At 46.0% G+C, this 19,338-nt stretch overlaps 1 protein-coding gene across 3 annotated transcripts in view; it reads left to right on the forward strand.

Annotated features, from left to right (window-relative positions):
* LOC115125817 (signal-induced proliferation-associated 1-like protein 2) overlaps nucleotides 1-19,338 on the forward strand; it is a 181,421-nt gene that overhangs the window by 74,326 nt on the left and 87,757 nt on the right. The window lies entirely within an intron of this gene.

A 19,338-nucleotide genomic window follows, 5' to 3' on the forward strand; every position in this document is an offset into this window, starting at 1 on the left:
GTTGTTTGTGGAGATTGGAGAAGTGGTTTACATATATATATATACAGTACATCTCCATTTTGGATAGATACTTCTTTGTGATGTTGTTTGTTTAGTGTTTTCCAATGTTCCCAGAATTGGTTAGAGTGGATTGTTCAGTTACATTGATTTCTGACGTGCTGTATTGTTTTAGTGATTCACCATAGTGAAGGCATTCGTCAAGACGTAGACTCAGGTTTTCCGGGTCTCTATGTTTGTGGTTGGACAGTTTTCTCAATTTCTTCCTTAGATTTTTTGCATTCTTCATCAAACCATTTGTCATTGTTGTTCATTTTCTTCAGTTTTCTATTTGAGATTTTTAGATTTGATAGGAAAGCTGAGAGGTCAAATATATTGTTGAGATTTTCTACTGCCAAGTTTACACCTTCACTATTACAGTGGAACGTTTTACCCAGGAAATTGTCTAAAAGAGATTGAATTTGTTGTTGCCGAATAGTTTTTTGGTAGGTTTCCAAACTGCATTCCTTCCATCTATAGCATTTATTAATGTCACTCAGTTCTTTTGGCTTTGATGTCTCTTAATTGAGTTCTGCTCTGTTCATGTAGGCTGTGATTTTGCTTTAGTCTGGCTGTCAGTGGGCTGACTGTGAACACTCTGAGAGACTCTGTGTTGAGGTCAGTGATAAAGTAGTCTGCAGTACTACTGCCAAGAGATGAGCTATAGGTGTACCTACCATAGGAGTCCCCTCGAAACCTACCATTGACTATGTACATACCCAGCGTGCGACAGAGCTGCAGGAGTTGTGACCCGTTTTTGTTGGTTATGTTGTCATAGTTGTGCATGGGGGGGCATATGGGGGAGGGAATGCTTTCACCTGCAGGCAGGTGTTTGTCCCCCTGTGTGCTGAGGGTGTCAGGTTCTTGTCCAGTTCTGGAATTTAGGTCACCACAGACTAGTACATGTCTCTCTTTCTCATTGGAGTGCATACAGAGAGTGAGTCAGAAGCAGGAGTGGGAGAGAGAGAAAGAGAGAGAGGGAGGTAGTAGTTGAGTTGTTTTTAGGTTATATTTGTCTCACTCACACGTATAGGTGTGGTGGGATCATTGAGGGCGCAACCAGTGGGAGGGGCTGGTTTTAATGGCCACTCATGGAGGTTTGGAGTTTAAAAAACGTATTCAGCGGCATGGGGTGAAGATTCCCACTGAGGCAGGGTGTTCCGTGGAAGAATGTAGCTCAGCAGTGGGCGCTATCATTGGGTATGATAGCATCAAATCAGCCTCAAGGACGAATAGCGCTGTCGTAATATTCTTAGATTCCATTGAAAAGGTGAATACGATAGTTGGGAGTGGAGTTGTGTTGCAGGAGACACAGATGTCGGTGTTTCCTCTGAAGAAAGTTCTACTTTCTAACGTACCCCCATTTGTTAGAGATTAGGTATAGGAGTGAGAGTTATCTCATCAGGGACAACTTGTTTCTACAATATAGAAGGTAATTTTGGGATGCAAATCTCCTTTGCTGAAACATGTCGTGTCTCATAGGAGACAAGTGCACATGATTTTCATGAAGGATACTGACAAACTGAATTTAGCGTTCAGTTTCAAGATTGATGGGTTTGATTATGTTCTACGATTCTACTGAATCAATGAAATGCTTTGGGTGTGGAAGGGGCATTTGGTGTGTAATTGTTCAGAGAAGGAGCGTGCAGAGCGTGGAAGTGTCACGTTCTGACCTTTATTTCCTTTGTTTTGTCATTATTTAGTATGGTCAGGGCGTGATTTGGGGTGGGCAGTCTATGTCCGTTTTTCTATGATTTTGGGATTTCTATGTTTCCGTGTGTGTGTTTTTCACCACACGGTACTGTTTTGGTTTTCGTTCGTTCCACGTTTATTGTTTTTGTATTCAGTTGTGTTCATGTTGAGTATTTCTTATTAAAAGAACCATGGACACTTACAACGCTGCATATTGGTCCTCTGATCCTTCTCGCCTCTCCTCTTCAGACGAAGAGGAGGAAAACCTTTACAGGAAGGAGCTCTAGCTCTGGTGCAGCTAAAGCACCACTGAGAAGGGATGAACAAGCTAAGGGTTCAGGGGAAGGGAGAAGGTGGGCAGATGTGGTGGAAGAAATAGGAAAGGAGAGCAATGTGGCTATGGGGGAAGATGTGGTAGAGCAGGGAAAAGCGGACGGGGTGAGACTGCGATTGAGGTCACTGAGAATGCAATGGGAGTTCAAGAGGAGAGTGAAACAATGGAAAATGAAGCCGCTGTTTTCAAAGTACCGAGGAGGAAGAGGAAGAATTTAAGGTGATGAAGGTTCTAATTCTAAGAGGAAGGTAGAGATGATTAATCAGTTGAGGATAAACAGGTTGTAGAGATGGGGTTTTCTACTGGGGATGATAGTGAAGATTAACAGGATGTAGAGATGGGGTTTTCTACTGGGGATGATAGTGAGGATTAACAGGATGTAGAGATGGGGTTTTCTACTGGGGATGATAGTGAGGATTAACAGGATGTAGAGATGGGGTTTTCTACTGGGGATGATAGTGAGGATTAACAGAATGTAGAGATGGGGTTTTCTACTGGGGATGATAGTGAGGATTAACAGGATGTAGAGATGGGGTTTTCTACTGGGGATGATAGTGAGGATTAACAGAATGTAGAGATGGGGTTTTCTACTGGGGATGATAGTGAGGATTAACAGGATGTAGAGATGGGGTTTTCTACTGGGGATGATAGTGAGGATTAACAGGATGTAGAGATGGGGATGATAGTGAGGATTAACAGGATGTAGAGATGGGGATGATCGTGAGGATTAACAGGATGTAGAGATGGGGTTTTCTACTGGGGATGATAGTGAGGATTAACAGGTTGTAGAGATGGGGTTTTCTACTGGGGATGATAGTGAGGATTAACAGGTTGTAGAGATGGGGTTTTCTACTGGGGATGATAGTGCGGGATTAACAGGATGTAGAGATGGGGTTTTCTACTGGGGATGATAGGTAGGATTAATAGAATGTAGAGATGGGGTTTTCTACTGGGGATGATAGTGAGGATTAACAGGTTGTAGAGATGGAGTTTTCTACTGGGGATGATAGTGAGGATTAACAGGATGTAGAGATGGGGTTTTCTAACTGGGGATGATAGTGAGGATTAACAGGATGTAGAGATGGGGATGATAGTGAGGATTAACAGGTTGTAGAGATGGGGATGATAGTGAGGGTTAACAGGATGTAGAGATTAACAGGATGTAGAGATGGGGTTTTCTACTGGGGATGATAGTGAGGATTAACAGGATGTAGAGATGGGGTTTTCTACTGGGGATGATAGTGAGGATTAACAGGATGTAGAGATGGGGATGATAGTGAGGGTTAACAGGATGTAGAGATGGGGTTTTCTACTGGGGATGATAGTGAGGATTAACAGGATGTAGAGATGGGGTTTTCTACTGGGGATGATAGTGAGGATTAACAGGATGTAGAGATGGGGTTTTCTACTGGGGATGATAGTGAGGATTAACAGGATGTAGAGATGGAGGAGTTTTCTACTGGGGATGATAGTGAGGATTAACAGGATGTAGAGATGGGGTTTTCTACTGGGGATGATAGTGAGGATTAACAGGATGTAGAGATGGGGTTTTCTACTGGGGATTATAGTGAGGATTAACAGGTTGTAGAGATGGGGTTTTCTACTGGGGATTATAGTGAGGATTAACAGGTTGTAGAGATGGGGTTTTCCACTGGGGATGATGGTGAGGATTAACAGGAGCTGTAGAGTTAATTTAATAAAGGGTTAATAAAGGGAAAGGGAAGGGACATACATTTTCTACAATAAACAAGTAAGTAGTCATATGGGAAATGAAGTTGTGGCAACATGAGTGGGTGAGGTGGATCGTGGTGTGTAGTCACAAAAGCTCAGAATGTGGGGGTGTGGCCATCCTGTTCTCAAGGTTTTTTTTGCCTTTGTCATATGAGGTTGAAGAGGTGGTTGAGGGGAGGTTATTAAATGTTAGAGCGAGATATGACAGCATCACTGTGTGTTTAATAAATGTATGTGCCCCAGTAGTGGGAGCTGAGAGGATATGTTTTATAGAGACATTATCAAATACCATAGAGAAATGTAACACTGGGGATTATATCAGGAAATGTTTTAGTTTTTTCTGGCCGAGGTAGAGGTCTCAAAAGGCCAGTTTTGTGTCCCTTCAACAGTGGATATAGGGAAAATCAAGATTCAAATATTCTCTAATCAATGCACAATGCATGTCACCAGAGATATCACCAGATCAATGAACGCCCTAGAGTCTGAAATAGTGGAACTCCTGACATTGGTTGAGACCACAGGAGATCGAGGCCATACTCAGTGTATTGAAAGTTAACAGTGGCCTGAGTGCTCTGTTTAAAGTGTGTAGAGGTGTTAGAGGTATTGGGCAGGGGTGTCCGTTGTCGGGAACGTAATATTTCATCGCTATAGAGCCATTACTAAATATCATTAAAAGTTGCATTGAAGGGGTGTTCCTTTCAGGGGATATTCGTCCTATTCGTCTCACAGTCTATGATGTAGTTATTTTAGTGAAAAATCAAGCGGAGGTGGATAGCTTTAGTTCGGTTGATCTGTTTAGGGGAACCTCTGCAAAGGTAAATTAGGAAAAAAGTTGTGTTTTTCACATTGGGAAATGGCCTGGAGGGATCATGGCTTTGCCAGGGGGGCTGAAATGGTGTAAGGGAGGTTTCAAGTATCTTGGAGTCTACCTAGGGGATGAGGGGACAATGGAAAAAAAAAATGGAATGGTTGAAATGGTGGAGGAGGATGAGGAGATGGCATTGGTTGCTTGAAATGGTGGAGGAGGATGAGGAGATGGCATTGGTTGCTATCTCGTATGTCATATAGGGGCCACACTATTATGGTAAACAATGTGGTTGCTTCTGCACTGTGGCATCGGTTGTCATGTTTAGTAGAGACACCGTCTGGACTTCAGGTGATTATTGATACAGGCGATTATTGGTTGTCATGTTTAGTAGAGACACCGTCTGGACTTCAGGTGATTATTGATACAGGCGATTATTGGTTGTCATGTTTAGTAGAGACACCGTCTGGACTTCAGGTGATTATTGATACAGGCGATTATTGGTTGTCATGTTTAGTAGAGACACCGTCTGGACTTCAGGTGATTATTGATACAGGCGATTATTGTAGATTTATTTTGGGATAAATATTATTGGGTTCCACAAAGTGTTTTGTATTTGTCAAAAGAGGAGGGGGGGGACAAGGTTTTGTACATCTGGCTAGTAGGGCTGCTGCTTTCTGATTCCAGTTTATTCAGAGGTTGCGTTATGGACCGAAACATGTGGTTTGGAGACCTGGTCCACGTCTTGTATTACAGCAGGTAGGGGGATTAGGTTTAAAGAATGATTTATTTTTGGTAGATAGTAGTCAGATTTCTAGGGATGTTTTACAGAGGCCTTCTTGGAGTTTGGAGTATAATGAAGGTGTCCAGACACACTAAGGCTGAGTAGGTGCATTGGCTGCTGGAGGAACCTCTGGTGTATTATGGGGCAAGACTGGATTCTACAACTGAAACTGTTCCAAGATTCTGGTGAAGGGCAACATCATCACCCTACAACAGTTAATGGCCATGGCTGGGCCCACCTTAACCTGTTGCCTCTACTTGGGACGCTTGCGTCCCAACTAGAGCTCTGGAAATGCAAATGCGCTACGCTAAATGCTAATAGTATTAGTTAAAACTCAAAAGTTCATTAAAATACACATGCAGGGTATCAAATTAAAGCTACACTCGTTGTGAATCCAGGCAACAAGTCCAATTTTTAAAATGCTTTTCGGCGACAGCATGAGAAGCTATTATCTGATAGCATGCACCAATACACTACAACAGAAAAGCACAGCAGGGGACGTAAACAAAATAATTAGCATTTCGGCGTTACACAAACCGCACAATAAAATAGAAAACAGTCATTACCTTTCACCATCTTCTTTGTTGGCACTCCTAGATGTCCCATAAACACTATTGGGTATTTATTTCGATTAAATCGGGCCATATAAAGCCAAGATATCGTTATATGTAGACTGTGTGATAAACGAAAAAAACAGCGATTTCACAACGTAACGTCATTTTTTTAAATTCAAAAAGTAGACAATAAACTTTCACAAAACACTTCGAAATACGTTTGTAATGCTACTTTAGGTATTAGTAAACGTTAATAAGCGATAAAAATCATCCGTAGGCGATGTAAATATCATTAGCTGTCGTCTTGGAAAAAATTTCAGGAGAGAGCTCTTCTGGAATGATCTGGGCGGAGACCGGAGGTAAGCGGTGCCCCTCTTTCGGTTCAACCAAGAATCAAAGATGATTAAATTCACAAGATACTCGACAACATGGGGATGCTGTGGGAGTTGAATGCTCGGTCTTATCTAATTCGGCTCACTGTTAACAATTGCTGGAAGTGGCGCAAGGATATTTATTTCCATTTTCTGTGATCAGGTTTTCCTGCGCTTTCCGATGTAACGCACGTTATGTAATAGCCACAGTCGTGATTTAACCAGTTTTAAAAACGTCCGAGGGTTTCCTATCCACACATTTCTAACCATATGAACGTACTATATTTCTGGCATGAGTAGCAGGGCACTGAAATGTTGCGCGATTTTTAACAAAATGTTCAAAAAAGTAGAGGGTCGACTGAAGAGGTTAATGGATGGAGGACGGGAGGCTGAACATTTGGGGGTGAGATCTGAAAGGATTGTAGGACAACTGCTGGAAGGTTGTAGGAAGGCTCTGTAAACAGATTAGGGGTTATGCTCAACAGTCACAAGAAAAAAGGCACAAAATGAAGACTTCCCAGACTAGGGATTACACCCAGTATTCCAGAGGCAGACAGACTAGGGATTACACCCAATATCCCAGAGTCAGACAGACTAGGGATTACACCCAATATCCCAGAGTCAGACAGACTAGGGATTACACCCAATATCCCAGAGTCAGACAGACTAGGGATTACACCCAATATCCCAGAGTCAAACAGACTAGGGATTACACCCAATATCCCAGAGTCAGACATACTAGGTATTACACCCAATATCCCAGAGTCAGACAGACTAGGGATTACACCCAGTATCCCAGAGTCAGACAGACTAGGGATTACACCCAGTATCCCAGAGTCAGACAGACTAGGGATTACACCCAGTATCCCAGAGTCAGACAGACTAGGGATTACACCCAGTATCCCAGAGTCAGACAGACTAGGGATTACACCCAGTATCCCAGAGTCAGACAGACTAGGGATTACACCCAGTATCCCAGAGTCAGACAGACTAGGGATTACACCCAGTATCCCAGAGTCAGACAGACTAGGGATTACACCCAGTATCCCAGAGTCAGACAGACTAGGGATTACACCCAGTATCCCAGAGTCAGACAGACTAGGGATTACACCCAATATCCCAGAGTCAGACATACTAGGGATTACACCCAATATTCGTTACTAAAGGGGACTGGTGATATGTAATGGGGGGTGTTGATGACAAGGTAAAGCCAGCATGGAGAACACTGTTCAACCCACCGTTACTAAAGGGGACTGGTGATATGTAATGGGGGGTGTTGATGACAAGGCAAAGCCAGCATGGAGAACACTGGACAGGGGACTGGTGATATGTAATGGAGGGTGTTGATGACAAGGTAAAGCCAGCATGGAGAACACTGTACAGGGGACTGGTGATATGTAATGGAGGGTGTTGATGACAAGGTAAAGCCAGCATGGAGAACACTGTACAGGGGACTGCTGATATGTAATGGAGGGTGTTGATGACAAGGTAAAGCCAGCATGGAGAACACTGTACAGGGGACTGGTGATATGTAATGGAGGGTGTTGATGGGGACTGGTGATATGTAATGGAGGGTGATGCTTGGCATCATTGCAGTTAATGCTTTTGAATTTGTCATTAATTCAGATGTTTAGATGTATGTCCTTTTTGTAATATAAGAGAACAATTGTTCAATGTTTTAATGGGTGTGAGAGGATAAAGCCTCTCTCTGAAATACTGGAGTCTCTGTTTACAGCTGTAGGGGAGATTTTCAATAACAGTTTTTATTTTGGGGTTTCAATACAGTACGCAACAAAGGAAAATGTCAATTGTTAAAATTAAATTATATTTTGGGACAAGCAAAGATGTCAATTTTTCTGAGTAGGAAATATAGGATAGACACGGGATATGGGCAGGATGGGACTAGTAAAGGATAGATACGGGATATGGGCAGGATGGGACTAGTAAAGGATAGATACGGGATATGGGCAGGATGGGACTAGTAAAGGATAGATACGGGATATGGGCAGGATGGGACTAGTAAAGGATAGATACGGGATATGGGCAGGATGGGACTAGTAAAGGATAGATACGGGATATGGGCAGGACTAGTAAAGGATAGATACAGGATATGGGCAGGATGGGACTAGTAAAGGATAGATACGGGATATGGGCAGGATGGGACTAGTAAAGGATAGATACGGGATATGGGCAGGATGGGACTAGTAAAGGATAGATACGGGATATGGGCAGGATGGGACTAGTAAAGGATAGATACGGGATATGGGCAGGATGGGACTAGTAAAGGATAGATACGGGATATGGGCAGGATGGGACTAGGATACGGGATATGGGCAGGATGGGATAGATACGGGATATGGGCAGGATGGGACTAGTAAAGGATAGATACGGGATATGGGCAGGATGGGACTAGTAAAGGATAGATACGGGATATGGGCAGGATGGGACTAGTAAAGGATAGATACGGGATATGGGCAGGATGGGACTAGTAAAGGATAGATACGGGATATGGGCAGGATGGGACTAGTAAAGGATAGATACGGGATATGGGCAGGATGGGACTAGTAAAGGATAGATACGGGATATGGGCAGGATGGGACTAGTAAAGGATAGATACGGGATATGGGCAGGATGGGACTAGTAAAGGATAGATACGGGATATGGGCAGGATGGGACTAGTAAAGGATAGATACGGGATATGGGCAGGATGGGACTAGTAAAGGATAGATACGGGATATGGGCAGGATGGGACTAGTAAAGGATAGATACGGGATATGGGCAGGATGGGACTAGTAAAGGATAGATACGGGATATGGGCAGGATGGGACTAGTAAAGGATAGATACGGGATATGGGCAGGATGGGACTAGTAAAGGATAGATACGGGATATGGGCAGGATGGGACTAGTAAAGGATAGATACGGGATATGGGCAGGATGGGACTAGTAAAGGATAGATACGGGATATGGGCAGGATGGGACTAGTAAAGGATAGATACGGGATATGGGCAGGATGGGACTAGTAAAGGATAGATACGGGATATGGGCAGGATGGGACTAGTAAAGGATAGATACGGGATATGGGCAGGATGGGACTAGTAAAGGATAGATACGGGATATGGGCAGGATGGGACTAGTAAAGGATAGATACGGGATATGGGCAGGATGGGACTAGTAAAGGATAGATACGGGATATGGGCAGGATGGGACTAGTAAAGGATAGATACGGGATATGGGCAGGATGGGACTAGTAAAGGATAGATGCGGGATATGGGCAGGATGGGACTAGTAAAGGATAGATGCGGGATATGGACAGGATGGGACTAGTAAAGGATAGATATGGGATATGGACAGGATGGGACTAGTAAAGGATAGATACGGGATATGGGCAGGACTAGTAAAGGATAGATACGGGATATGGGCAGGATGGGACTAGTAAAGGATAGATACGGGATATGGGCAGGATGGGACTAGTAAAGGATAGATACGGGATATGGGCAGGATGGGACTAGTAAAGGATAGATACGGGATATGGGCAGGATGGGACTAGTAAAGGATAGATACGGGATATGGACAGGATGGGACTAGTAATGGATAGATACGGGATATGGACAGGATGGGACTAGTAAAGGATAGATACGGGATATGGACAGGATGGGACTAGTAAAGGATAGATACGGGATATGGACAGGATGGGACTAGTAAAGGATAGATACGGGATATGGACAGGATGGGACTAGTAAAGGATAGATACGGGATATGGACAGGATGGGACTAGTAAAGGATATATACGGGATATGGGCAGGACTAGTAAAGGATAGATACGGGATATGGGCAGGATGGGACTAGTAAAGGATAGATACGGGATATGGGCAGGATGGGACTAGTAAAGGATAGATACGGGATATGGGCAGGATGGGACTAGTAAAGGATAGATACGGGATATGGGCAGGATGGGACTAGTAAAGGATAGATACGGGATATGGGCAGGATGGGACTAGTAAAGGATAGATACGGGATATGGGCAGGATGGGACTAGTAAAGGATAGATACGGGATATGGACAGGATGGGACTAGTAAAGGATAGATACGGGATATGGACAGGATGGGACTAGTAAAGGATAGATACGGGATATGGACAGGATGGGACTAGTAAAGGATAGATACGGGATATGGACAGGATGGGACTAGTAAAGGATATATACGGGATATGGGCAGGACTAGTAAAGGATAGATACGGGATATGGGCAGGATGGGACTAGTAAAGGATAGATACGGGATATGGGCAGGATGGGACTAGTAAAGGATAGATACGGGATATGGGCAGGATGGGACTAGTAAAGGATAGATACGGGATATGGGCAGGATGGGACTAGTAAAGGATAGATACGGGATATGGGCAGGATGGGACTAGTAAAGGATGGATACGGGATATGGGCAGGATGGGACTAGTAAAGGATAGATACGGGATATGGGCAGGATGGGACTAGTAAAGGATAGATACGGGATATGGGCAGGATGGGACTAGTAAAGGATAGATACGGGATATGGGCAGGATGGGACTAGTAAAGGATAGATACGGGATATGGGCAGGATGGGACTAGTAAAGGATAGATACGGGATATGGGCAGGATGGGACTAGTAAAGGATAGATACGGGATATGGGCAGGATGGGACTAGTAAAGGATAGATACGGGATATGGGCAGGATGGGACTAGTAAAGGATAGATACGGGATATGGACAGGATGGGACTAGTAAAGGATAGATACGGGATATGGACAGGATGGGACTAGTAAAGGATAGATACGGGATATGGACAGGATGGGACTAGTAAAGGATATATACGGGATATGGGCAGGACTAGTAAAGGATAGATACGGGATATGGACAGGATGGGACTAGTAAAGGATAGATACGGGATATGGACAGGATGGGACTAGTAAAGGATAGATACGGGATATGGACAGGATGGGACTAGTAAAGGATATATACGGGATATGGGCAGGACTAGTAAAGGATAGATACGGGATATGGGCAGGATGGGACTAGTAAAGGATAGATACGGGATATGGACAGGATGGGACTAGTAAAGGATAGATACGGGATATGGACAGGATGGGACTAGTAAAGGATATATACGGGATATGGGCAGGACTAGTAAAGGATAGATACGGGATATGGGCAGGATGGGACTAGTAAAGGATAGATACGGGATATGGACAGGATGGGACTAGTAAAGGATAGATACGGGATATGGACAGGATGGGACTAGTAAAGGATAGATACGGGATATGGACAGGATGGGACTAGTAAAGGATATATACGGGATATGGGCAGGACTAGTAAAGGATAGATACGGGATATGGGCAGGATGGGACTAGTAAAGGATAGATACGGGATATGGGCAGGATGGGACTAGTAAAGGATAGATACGGGATATGGGCAGGATGGGACTAGTAAAGGATAGATACGGGATATGGGCAGGATGGGACTAGTAAAGGATAGATACGGGATATGGGCAGGATGGGACTAGTAAAGGATGGATACGGGATATGGGCAGGATGGGACTAGTAAAGGATAGATACGGGATATGGGCAGGATGGGACTAGTAAAGGATAGATACGGGATATGGGCAGGATGGGACTAGTAAAGGATAGATACGGGATATGGGCAGGATGGGACTAGTAAAGGATAGATACGGGATATGGGCAGGATGGGACTAGTAAAGGATAGATACGGGATATGGGCAGGATGGGACTAGTAAAGGATAGATACGGGATATGGGCAGGATGGGACTAGTAAAGGATAGATACGGGATATGGCAGGATGGGACTAGTAAAGGATAGATACGGGATATGGGCAGGATGGGACTAGTAAAGGATAGATACGGGATATGGGCAGGATGGGACTAGTAAAGGATAGATACGGGATATGGGCAGGATGGGACTAGTAAAGGATAGACGGGATATGGGCAGGATGGGACTAGTAAAGGATAGATACGGGATATGGGCAGGATGGGACTAGTAAAGGATAGATGCGGGATATGGACAGGATGGGACTAGTAAAGGATAGATACGGGATATGGACAGGATGGGACTAGTAAAGGATAGATACGGGATATGGACAGGATGGGACTAGTAAAGGATAGATACGGGATATGGACAGGATGGGACTAGTAAAGGATAGATACGGGATATGGGCAGGATGGGACTAGTAAAGGATAGATACGGGATATGGGCAGGATGGGACTAGTAAAGGATAGATACGGGATATGGGCAGGATGGGACTAGTAAAGGATAGATACGGGATATGGGCAGGATGGGACTAGTAAAGGATAGATACGGGATATGGACAGGATGGGACTAGTAAAGGATAGATACGGGATATGGACAGGATGGGACTAGTAAAGGATAGATACGGGATATGGACAGGATGGGACTAGTAAAGGATAGATACGGGATATGGACAGGATGGGACTAGTAAAGGATAGATACGGGATATGGGCAGGATGGGACTAGTAAAGGATAGATACGGGATATGGGCAGGATGGGACTAGTAAAGGATAGATACGGGATATGGACAGGATGGGACTAGTAAAGGATAGATACGGGATATGGACAGGATGGGACTAGTAAAGGATATATACGGGATATGGGCAGGACTAGTAAAGGATAGATACGGGATATGGGCAGGATGGGACTAGTAAAGGATAGATACGGGATATGGGCAGGATGGGACTAGTAAAGGATAGATACGGGATATGGACAGGATGGGACTAGTAAAAGCAAGAATAAAAGTGCATTTTGGGTTCTTCTCGGCTGTTGCTGTTTTTTTGTAGGAGTGGAAACAATTTTTTGTTTATGAAATACAATGAATGTAACTGCTTTTTAATTTCTCTCTCCATCTCTCTCTCCCTCTCTCTCTCTCCCTCCCCTTCTCTGCCTTCCTCTCTCCCTCTCTCCTTCTCTCTCTCTCTCTTTCTCCCTCCCCCTCTCTCTCTCACTCTCTCTCTCCCTCCCCTTCTCTCCCTCCCTCTCCGTCTCTCTCTCTATCTCTCTCCCCTTCTCTCCCTCCCCTCTCTCTCTCTCTCCCCCTCTCTTTCTCTCTCTCTCTCTCCCCCTCTCTTCCTCTCTTCCTCTCTCTCTCTCTCTCTCTCTCTCTCTCTCCCCTCTCTTCCTCTCTCTCTCTCTCTCTTCCTCTTTCTCCCTCCCCCTCTCTCACGTATCTCTTTTATTCTGCTTCTCCTTTCATTCAAATCAAATTCTATTCATTTGAATGATATTAGCTGATGTGTCTATATAAAGACATGATTTATCCATAACGCCTGTCTCAGGGTTTGTAATGGACTGGCTCTAGATATTTGATGAACCCTTCAGTTTCTGGATTTTCAGGGAATATGACAATGATGTGATTCAGATTGCACGAGAAGAGAGGCAAACTATAGAGAGGCAAACTATAACACACACTACACATACTACAAACTATAACACACACTACACACTATAACACACACTACACATACTACACACTATAACACACACTACATACATTACACACACTACACACATTACACACACTACACACATTACACACACTATAACACACACTACACACATTACACACACTATAACACACATTACACACACTATAACACACACTACACACATTACACACACTATAACACACACTACACACACTACACACTATAACACACACAACACACACTACACACATTACACACACTATAACACACACTACACACATTACACACACTACACATACTACACACTATAACACACACTACAGACATTACACACACTATAACACACACTACACACTATAACACACACTACACACATTACACACACTATAACACACACTACACACTATAACACACACTACACACTATAACACACACTACACACTATAACACACACTACACACACTACACACTATAACACATAATTCTGTAATGCAGACCCCCCCTCTCCCTAATTCTGTAATGCAGACCCCCCCCTCTCCCTAATTCTGTAATGCCGACCCCCTGTGCCATACAGGGATAATGACAACCCCTCTCCCTAATTCTGTAATGCAGACCCCCCTCTCCCTAATTCTGTAATGCAGACCCCCCCCCTCCTCTCCCTAATTCTGTAATGCAGACCCCCCTCCTCTCCCTAATTCTGTAATGCAGACCCCCCCTCCTCTCCCTAATTCTGTAATGCAGACCCCCCTCCTCTCCCTAATTCTGTAATGCAGACCCCCCCCCCTCCTCTCCCTAATTCTGTAATGCCGACCCCCGCCCCTCTCCCTAATTCTGTAATGCAGAACCCCCCTCCTCTCCCTAATTCTGTAATGCAGACCCCCCTCCTCTCCCTAATTATGTAATGCAGACCCCCTCCTCTCCCTAATTATGTAATGCAGACCCCCTCCTCTCCCCAATTCTGTAATGCAGACCCCCCTCCTCTCCCTAATTCTGTAATGCAGACCCCTCCCCCCTCCTCTCCCTAATTCTGTAATGCAGACCCCCCTCTCCCTAATTCTGTAATGCAGACCCCCCCTCCTCTCCCTAATTCTGTAATGCAGACCCCCCCTCCTCTCCCTAATTCTGTAATGCCGACCCCCCCCCTCTCCCTAATTCTGTAATGCCGACCCCCCCCCTCTCCCTAATTCTGTAATGCCGACCCCCCTCCTCTCCCTAATTCTGTAATGCAGACCCCCCCCTCCTCTCCCTAATTCTGTAATGCAGACCCCCCTCCTCTCCCTAATTCTGTAATGCAGACCCCCCACACCTCTCCCTAATTCTGTAATGCAGACCCCCCACACCTCTCCCTAATTCTGTAATGCAGACCCCCTCCTCTCCCTAATTCTGTAATGCAGACCCCCCTCTCCCTAATTCTGTAATGCAGACCCCCCTCCTCTCCCTAATTCTGTAATGCAGACCCCCCCTCCTCTCCCTAATTCTGTAATGCAGACCCCCCTCCTCTCCCTAATTCTGTAATGCAGACCCCCCCCCCTCTCCCTAATTCTGTAATGCAGACCCCCCTCCTCTCCCTAATTCTGTAATGCCGACCCCCCCCCTGTACCATACAGGGATAATGACAACCCCCTCTCCCTAATCACACTCACCACCAGGGATGGCAGGTAGTTATATCTATCAATTCCTCTCTCTTTCCCTCCCCTCTCTTCTCCAGGGAGAAAGGATGTGACAGACCGAGACACTGACAGGGCTGCTAATTATACATGAAACCAGGAGGGAACACTCTTCTCTTCTCTTGTTTTCCTCTGGACATAATTCACATCATTATGGAGAAAGTGGAGAGAGACAGAACCATTTGAGAAAGAGAGGGAGAGAAAGTGAGAGAGAGAGAGAAAGAGAGGGAGAGAGAGATGGAGTTTTTATAAATCCTTTATTTTAAAATAGTAACACAAATATTGGCACACTGCCTTTCACAGAACACGTGTTTCCTTCTGAAATAAACAAATAAAAAACGAATATATTAAATAACAAATCATTTACTTTCTTATTACATCAACAAAAGTAGTTTCCCATCCTCCACAAAACATACTGCTCCTTCATTAGTCCACTTCTCCTCAAACAACAGCCGAGAAGAACTCAAAATACACTTTTACTCTCGCTTTTACTAGTCCTCTTTAAAACCACATCCAGGTGTTGGAGACCACATCCAGGTGTTGGGTTGGAGACCACATCCAGGTGTTGGGTTGGAGACCACATCCAGGTGTTGGGTTGGAGACCACATCCAGGTGTTGGGTTGGAGACCACATCCAGGTGTTGGGTTGGAGACCACATCCAGGTGTTGGAGACCACATCCAGGTGTTGGAGACCACATCCAGGTGTTGGAGACCACATCCAGGTGTTGGGTTGGAGACCACATCCAGGTGTTGGGTTGGAGACCACATCCAGGTGTTGGGTTGGAGACCACATCCAGGTGTTGGGTTGAACACCACATCCAGGTGTTGGGTTGGAGACCACATCCAGGTGTTGGGTTGGAGACCACATCCAGGTGTTGGGTTGAAGACCACATCCAGGTGTTGGGTTGGAGACCACATCCAGGTGTTGGGTTGGAGACCACATCCAGGTGTTGGGTTGGAGACCACATCCAGGTTTTGGAGACCACATCCAGGTTTTGGAGACCACATCCAGGAGTTGGAGACCACATCCAGGAGTTGGAGACCACATCCAGGAGTTGGAGACCACATCCAGGTGTTGAAGACCACATCCAGGAGTTGGAGACCACATCCAGGAGTTTGGTTGAAGACCCCATCCAGGTGTTGAAGACCACATCCAGGTATTGGGTTGGAGACCACATCCAGGTGTTTGTTTGGAGACCACATCCAGGTTTTGGAGACAACATCCAGGAGCTGGTGACCACATCCAGGTGTTGGGTTGAACACCACATCCAGGTGTTGGGTTGGAAACCCCATCCAGGTGTTGGGTTGGAGACCCCATCCAGGTGTTGGGTTGGAGACCCCATCCAGGTGTTGGGTTGGAGACCCCATCCAGGTGTTGGGTTGGAGACCCCATCCAGGTGTTGGGTTGGAGACCACATCCAGGTGTTGGGTTGGAGACCACATCCAGGTGTTGGGTTGAAGACCACATCCAGGTGTTGGGTTGAAGACCACATCCAGGTGTTGGTTTGGAGACCACATCCAGGTGTTGAAGACCACATCCAGGTGTTGAAGACCACATCCAGGTGTTTGTTTGGAGACCACATCCAGGTTTTGGAGACCACATCCAGGTTGTTGGAGACCATATCCAGGTGTTAGACATCCAGGTGTTGGGTTGGAGACCACATCCAGGTGATGGAGACCACATCCAGGTGATGGAGACCACATCCAGGTGTTGGAGACCACATCCAGGTGTTGAAGACCACATCCAGGTGTTGGAGACCACATCCAGGTGTTGGGTTGGAGACCTCATCCAGGTGTTGGAGACCACATCCAGGTGTTGGGTTGGAGACCACATCCAGGTGTTGGGTTGAAGACTACATCCAGGTGTTGGGTTGGAGACCACATCCAGGTTTTGGAGACCACATCCAGGAGTTGGAGACCACATCCAGGAGTTGGAGACCACATCCAGGTGTTGGAGACCACATCCAGGAGTTTGGTTGAAGACCACATCCAGGAGTTGGAGACCACATCCAGGTGTTGAAGACCACATCCAGGAGTTTGGTTGAAGACCCCATCCAGGTGTTGAAGACCTCATCCAGGTATTGGGTTGGAGACCACATCCAGGTATTGGGTTGGAGACCACATCCAGGTTTTGGAGACAACATCCAGGAGCTGGTGACCACATCCAGGTGTTGGGTTGAAGATCCCATCCAGGTGTTGGGTTGGAGACCCCATCCAGGTGTTGGGTTGGAGACCCCATCCAGGTGTTGGGTTGGAGACCCCATCCAGGTGTTGGGTTGAAGACCCCATCCAGGTGTTGGGTTGGAGACCACATCCAGGTGTTGGGTTGGAGACCACATCCAAGAGTTGGAGACAACATCCAAGAGTTGGAGACCACATCCAGGTGTTGAAGACCACATCCAGGTGTTGGGTTGGAGACCACATCCAGGTGTTGGGTTGGAGACCACATCCAGGTGTTTGTTTGGAGACCACATCCAGGTTTTGGAGACCACATCCAGGAGTTGGAGACCATATCCAGGTGTTAGACATCCAGGTGTTGGGTTGGAGACCACATCCAGGTGTTGAAGACCACATCCAGGTGTTGGAGACCACATCCAGGTGTTGGGTTGGAGACCTCATCCAGGTGTTGGGTTGAAGACCACATCCAGGTGTTGGGTTGGAGACCACATCCAGGTGTTGGTTTGGAGACCACATCCAGGTTTTGGAGACAACATCCAAGAGTTGGAGACCACATCCAGGTGTTGGAGACCACATCCAGGTGTTGGGTTGGAGACCACATCCAGGTTTTGGAGACCACATCCAGGAGTTGGAGACCATATCCAGGTGTTAGACATCCAGGTGTTGGGTTGGAGACCACATCCAGGTGTTGAAGACCACATCCAGGTGTTGGAGACCACATCCAGGTGTTGGGTTGGAGACCTCATCCAGGTGTTGGAGACCACATCCAGGTGTTGGGTTGAAGACCACATCCAGGTGTTGGGTTGGAGACCACATCCAGGTGTTTGTTTGGAGACCACATCCAGGTTTTGGAGACCACATCCAGGAGTTGGAGACCATATCCAGGTGTTAGACATCCAGGTGTTGGGTTGGAGACCACATCCAGGTGTTGAAGACCACATCCAGGTGTTGGAGACCACATCCAGGTGTTGGGTTGGAGACCTCATCCAGGTGTTGGAGACCACATCCAGGTGTTGGGTTGAAGACCACATCCAGGTGTTGGGTTGAAGACCACATCCAGGTGTTGGGTTGAAGACCACATCCAGGTGTTGGGTTGGAGACCACATCCAGGTTTTGGAGACCACATCCAGGAGTTGGAGACCACATCCAGGAGTTGGAGACCACATCCAGGTGTTGAAGACCACATCCAGGAGTTTGGTTGAAGACCACATCCAGGAGTTGGAGACCACATCCAGGTGTTGAAGACCACATCCAGGAGTTTGGTTGGAGACCCCATCCAGGTGTTGGGTTGAAGACCACATCCAGGTGTTGGTTTGGAGACCCCATCCAGGTGTTGAAGACCACATCCAGGTGTTGAAGACCACATCCAGGTATTGGGTTGGAGACCACATCCAGGTATTGGGTTGGAGACCACATCCAGGTTTTGGAGACAACATCCAGGAGCTGGTGACCACATCCAGGTGTTGGGTTGAACACCACATCCAGGTGTTTGGTTGGAGATCCCATCCAGGTGTTGGGTTGGAGACCCCATCCAGGTGTTGGGTTGGAGACCCCATCCAGGTGTTGGGTTGGAGACCACATCCAGGTGTTGGTTTGGAGACCACATCCAGGTTTTGGAGACAACATCCAAGAGTTGGAGACCACATCCAGGTGTTGAAGACCACATCCAGGTGTTGGGTTGGAGACCACATCCAGGTGTTTGTT

This window comes from Oncorhynchus nerka, linkage group LG23 (genome assembly GCF_034236695.1).
Source record: "Oncorhynchus nerka isolate Pitt River linkage group LG23, Oner_Uvic_2.0, whole genome shotgun sequence".
NCBI classification, from domain to species: Eukaryota; Metazoa; Chordata; class Actinopteri; order Salmoniformes; family Salmonidae; genus Oncorhynchus; species Oncorhynchus nerka.